General features: G+C 51.5%; 1 pseudogene; it reads left to right on the top strand.

Annotated features, from left to right (window-relative positions):
• The first annotated feature begins 845 nt into the window (after positions 1 to 845).
• Positions 846 to 5,699, top strand: LOC124105188 (serine/threonine-protein kinase Sgk1-like; annotated as a pseudogene).
• The last annotated feature ends 503 nt before the right edge of the window (positions 5,700 to 6,202 follow it).

Genomic DNA, 6,202 nt, shown 5'->3' on the forward strand with positions numbered 1-6,202 from the left:
ATTGCCTTTGCCATCTCAGGGATCCATGGCCATCTTCTGTCCTGGGAGCTTGCAGCCACCGAGCACTGTGGGCAGTGGGAGATGGCCCTTGGCACACAGCTCACCTCCCCAGGGGCTCAGCCTGCTAACCTCAGAGACTGAGAACAACAGGGGACATTAGCATCTGCCCACTCTGGGGGTTTGTGCTACAGGCAAGAGAGGACTGAGACTCTGACCTGTGACCACACATCCAGATCCTGGATCTTCAGGACTCTGGGTGTCTGCTCATACCCTGAGTCAGCTTTAGGTCACTGTCATGAACAGACCTGACAGAAAAACTTGAGCACAAAACCTTCCATGCTTCTCCTTCCTTTTGCTGGAGGCTCCCAGATGTGAGGTCTCAGGGACTCAGGGAGGAAGACCTGGGGCAGCTGCATCTGAGTTCAAGACTCACTCTGCTTCTCTGTCCCAGGGTCCTCTTCCAGGTGCAGCTGAAAGAGTCAGGGCCTGGGTTATGAAGCACCTGCCCTGAGTCTCCCTGGAGGAATCTGGCCCTGGCTGGAGGACCCACCATGACCACAGGCTGACCTGCTCCTTCTCTGGGTCCTCACTGGGCTCTACTAACAGGGGACTGGGCTGGGTGTGTCACCCAGGGAAGGCCCTGCAGTGGCTGGCCAGTGTTTGGTCCACCCAGCCCTGAGGAGCTGGATCACAAACACCTAGGACCCCTGCAAAAACCAGGAGGTCTTCACCATGACAAGCCTGGACCCCGAAGATGCAGCCCCCATGACTGTGACCAGCCTGGACCCTGCAGTCACAGCCCCCAATGACTGTGACCAGCCTGGACCCTGCAGAACGCAACTCCCATGACTGTGAACACCCTGGAACTCGCAGACGCAGCCCCCATGACTGTGACCACCCTGGACCCTGCATACACAGCCCCCATGACTATGTCCAGCCTGGACCTTGCAGACGCAGCCCCCATGACTGTGCTCGGGGTGGAAAAGGCACAGCCTGGGGCTTCCTGCACAAGGGCTCAGGTGGCCTCAGCTCTGACCTGCCCCTCTGCCTCTGGGGACAGTGTGGAGAAAGTGCCTTCCTGCCAGCCTCCCTGGCTCCCTGTCCACCCAGAGCCTCAGAGCCATGGAATCCTGTTCCTCCTCTAATTCTCTGGCCACGTCCCTTGGACTGCACAAGCAGGTGCCCTGTTGTGCTCTGCTTCATGTAGGCAACATGCAGTATGCCTGGCCCCTGGCCACAGAGATGCACAGGTCACCTGCTACAGGGGCTCCAATCCCACCCAGTGGCAGAACACCACTGAGCACCAGCTGTGCCTTCATTAACTGCTGTGTAGGAGCTGCACTGGCATTGGGGGTCAGTGCACGAAGGCAGGACTGACACCACTTCCTGCAGTGAAGAAGAGACATGTGTCCCTAGGGGCACTGAGGACATAACCCATGAGGTGGTGGCATATCCAAGGTCTCCCCGCTGTGCAGGCTTGGTGCAGGCACTGTGCAAACCCAACTCCAGGGATCCCTGGGATCTGGTGCTGATGGGACTCATGGCCAGGAGAGAAGTGGGTGCTCAGAGAAGGGGACACCTGAGAGCTGAAGCAGAATGTGTGTGCTCCATGTCAGATGCCCATGTAACCAGCCACATTAGCAAGTTATAAAGAACTTAATAATACAGAAACCGAAACACTAGCTAATTATCAGAAAGTTACTAAAGCAGGAATGTGAAAACACATTATGAGAATCTCTAGGTTGAAATTTAAGCATGAAAACAGAATTGCCCACAACTTTAGGAGAACCTTCCTGCCATTCCACAGTGGGCTGTGTTTAGAGAGTGACCAGGTCAGCATGAGGAGGGACCAGGGACATCAAGGTGTGTATGTGGATTGTGACACCAGGAAATTATTACCAGGAGGCAGAGGTCATCAAAAGGGAACTTCTGGTCAGGAGAAGAGAGGATCCCTGTGGTCCACCAAGTTGGAAACCACCTCACCCCACGTGGCTGTGAAGAAGTCAGACTCTGGAAACATCTGCACCACACACCAACAGCCTGTGCAGGGCAGGGGTAGGGCCTCACCACTGAGCAGCAGAAGAGGTTCACACCTGCACATGCTGGGGAGAGTGCCCGAGAGGACACTGCAGCTCCTGAGCAGAAGCTCTCCTTCATCTGCCCCCAGGACAGTCCAAATCCACACCCCATGAGATTCCTCCCAGGGTGGGATTGCTCAGAGCACCAGGAAAACCTGACAGAGAGGTGCAGGTGGAGGCATGGCCTGGAGCTGGGGGTAGCTGTGGGAGGGCAGAGTGGACTGCACCTCTCCTCCAAGGGGGGACCTTCACTCAGGCCTGGGAACTGCCCTCCTGGGCACTTGCTGAGAAGCAGGGAGACCCCAGGCTCACAGGACATCCTGCAGATGGCAGCCACCTGTGTGTCACAAGAAGAAAGAGCCCGCAGCCCTCCACTGTGGAAAGGACAGGTGGACTTGGAAATCCCATGGAGGAGCACATGTCAGCAAGAAAACCCACCAGGGACACCTGACCTGTAGGGACCCCAGAGCCCTGGGAGTTCCCAGCTCCATGGCCACAGGCCCTCACCTGGGCCTCACACTCACTCTGGTGACAGGACCTGAACTGCCGCTGGCTCTCCAGACAGGCCCAGGTGAGAAGCTCCACAACATAAAGACAGAAGGTCCTCTGCTCAGCAGTGCTCTCCTGAGGGACCTGGGCCCAGCTGGACCCCAGGGGAAGCTCACTGAGGGGGTCTGACACCTGCCACCACCTGGAGTTTGTCCTTCAGGCCCAGCCTCTTCTCCTAACATAGTACCTAAAACTCTGCTCCTCAGCTTTGCATCCCTGAAGCAGGTACCTGAGACCATCAGCACATAAACAGGATCTTTATTATGGATGAATACATTAAACCTCCAGTCCATGCTCAGCTGAGTCCTTTGCATTCACACCTTTCCTGGGTGTGCCAGGGGCAATGCAGAGAGCCCCCTGTGGGGAAATCACTCTCCATGTTGCTAGGAATCAAAAGGGAGGGAGGAAGAGATGGGGTCTGACAATCCCCTTGCATGGAATGTCCATGGTGATTGGTATAACTTCCCCTAGTGCATGTGTAATAAGGGATCCCCCAGTACCCAAGGAGCTCAGAACATCCTTAGCACATGGAATTTTGGGGGGACAATTATGCACACTAATCATTCTATCCCTGGACACAAAACTTTCACGTCCATCTCATAATGCAGAACACATTCAGTCCTCATCCTTGAGACCCTAAAGGCATAAATGCTTCAGCTGAGCTCAGAAGTCCAGTGCAAAGACTCCAAAAGATTCAGGGAAAACTTGACTCTGTGCCAGAAAATCAAAGAGGGGTCACAAACTCCTATGTTCTAGGGCAGGAGTGAATATTCCAATTTCAAAAGGAAAAAGACTGAGATTTTGAAGGGGACTGAAGCCCAGCAGGACTGACATTTAACCCACTGCTCCAATTCTGTCCTCAGGGGTCACTGTGGGGGAGAGGGGTGAGGGCTCTGGGCAGGCCCAGCACACAGCCCAGCTGGACACAGTCCCCTGGCCTCACTCTCAGTGAGCTTGTCCTGCAGCCTGCAGCATCCTGTTCAAGGGCTGCTCACTGCTGCCTCCTCTTCTCCTGGTGTCTCCTCAGCAGCCCTGGGTGTGCATCTCCTTCTGAACATCTGTAAATTGTTCTATATTATGTCATTGAAAGGATTCTTACTGCTTTTGCCCTGTACCTGATTCCTTTTCAGTTCCACTGAGTAGGTTGCTCTCTTAACAGTCAATGGAGGTTGGCCAAGCTGGTCTCCCATCAGCCTAGGTTCTCTGTGGTCTTTTGATGGTGATGACAGTGAAAGCCAAGGCTGCTAGAGGCAGCCTCACTTACTCCAGAATGAGGGGAATGGTAGTGATTCTCATTGCTTTCATGAGACAGAGGATGGGCCTGAATGACTTTATTCAGAAGATTGCCAATAACTTCTAGCGTGCAAACACCCTGAAGATCAGTCCTTTTTGAAATCTCCCAACCTCAGGAGCCCGAGCTTGTGAATGTTCACCCTTCTCCTCCAAGTGCTTCTCAGCAAATACACCTTGGTCCACCATGCAGTCCTCATGCTAAACCATCTGATTTTCACTTCTTGAAAGTAACTGGGAAGGGCAGTTTTGGAAAGGTTCTTCTAGCAAGACATAAGGCAGAAGAAGCATTTTATGTAATCAAAGTTTTGCAGAAGAAAGCAATCCTGAAAAAGAAGGAGGAGAAGCATATTATGTCGGAGCGGAATGTTCTACTGAAGAATGTGAAACAGCCTTTCCTGGTGGGCCTTCACTTCTCTTTCCAGACTGCCAACAATCTGTACTCTGTCCTAGACTACATTAAAGGAGGGGAGCTGTTCTACCATCTCCAGGGGGAGCGCTGCTTCCTAGAACTGCGGGCTCTCTCCTATGCTGCTGAAACAGCCAGTGCCTTGGGTTACCTGCACTCTCTGAACATCGAGACTTAAAACCAGAGAATACATTGCTAGATTCACAGGGACACATTGTCCTTACAGGCTTTGGCCTCTGCTAGGAAAACACTGAACACAGTGGCAGGACATCCACCTTCTGTGGCACACCTCCGTATCTTGCACCTGAAGTACTTCATAAGCAGCCTTATAACAGGACGGTGGATTGTTGGTGCCTGGGGGCTGTTTGAAGCTAAGATAAAGTGACAGTGTGTGACTAAAAGGTCCCTTCACAAAGAGGAAAAGGAATCCAACTAGCAGAGGCACAAATTGAAGACCTGTGAAAACACAAGGAAACAGACAAACAAGTTCCCCCCAAATCAACAATCCCTCCTCAAAGAAATCATATATCGTGAAAGGAATGAAATTCCAGAGAATGACTTTTAAATTTGATTACCAGGATGATTAGTGGAGTGAAAGAAGATCTGAGGAATGCACTACTAACATACAAGAGATGAAATCTTCAAAACAGAGATACGGATTCTGGGAGGAAACCCCTGAGAACTTTGGAAAAGAAAGACGCCATGCATCATGTTGAGTGCAGTTGAAACTATCACAAACAATTTCAATTACACGCAAATGAATGTCAGGCCTTGAAGACAGGATATATGACCTTGAAAATTTAGTGAGCAATAAGGGAAAAAAGTCCATAACCAGTACACACAAGAACTCTGAAACAACCCTTCAGAGTTGCCCTGAACCTCCATCCTCATCACAGCCAGCGTGAAGGAGGCTGCCAGGCATTCCTGGACACATTGTCCTTACAGGCTTTGGCCTCTGCTAGGAAAACACTGAACACAGTGGCAGGACATCCACCTTCTGTGGCACACCTCCGTATCTTGCACCTGAAGTACTTCATAAGCAGCCTTATAACAGGATGGCGGATTGGAGGTGCCTGGGGGCTGTTTGATAGAAGATGCTGTATGGCCTGCCCCCTTTTCACAGCCGAGATGTACTGTAACATCCTGAACAAGCCCCTCCAGTAGAAACCACATCACAAGTTGTGCATTCTGCGGGGCCTCCTGCAGAAGGACAGGACAAGGAGGCTCAGTGCCAAGGACGACCTTATGGAGATTAAGAATCACGTCTTCTTCTCTCTGATTAACTGGGATGATCTCATCAATAAGAAGATAACGCCCCCTTTTAACCCAATGTGAGTGGGCCCAGCGACCTGCGGCATTTCCATCTCGGCTAGCTTCATGACATGGCTTAGCCAAATCCAACTGCTAACCTCAATCTCCAGGCTTCTTAGGAAAGAATTGCTGCAAGTAACAGTGTTCGTTAGAGGTAAGGCAGACACCAGTAAGTACTGTCAGTGGGCTATTCCTCGTCTAATTCTATGAGCCCAGGCTCAGTGTGGGTGAGGAGAAGGCAATACTACTCAATAGTTCACACAGGAATGATCGGGAACTCAATTTAACCAAAACATGCAATAAAGTGATAAAATAGAGAGGGAAAGAAAAGAGGAATAAAGGAAAGATGGAGAGAACAGTTCGGGGAGGGTGGGAGGTGGGGGAGGATGGGAAGAGTAAGGTGGGTGAAAAGACGGGGTGGGTGGGCTGGATGTGTGTTAGAGGGACGCCCAATTAGCAAATGCCAATCAGATGATGCCCAGGTTTTCCCTCAGAGATTCAGGTTGACTTGCACTGAGGTTATTGTGACAGAGAGACTTGTATGTGTGTCCTTTGAAATTTGAGG

The sequence above is a fragment of the Marmota monax genome, unplaced genomic scaffold (assembly GCF_021218885.2).
Source record: "Marmota monax isolate L192 unplaced genomic scaffold, Marmota_monax_Labrador192_F-V1.1 WCK01_AAM20220418_F8-fsc01199, whole genome shotgun sequence".
Lineage (NCBI taxonomy): Eukaryota > Metazoa > Chordata > Mammalia > Rodentia > Sciuridae > Marmota > Marmota monax.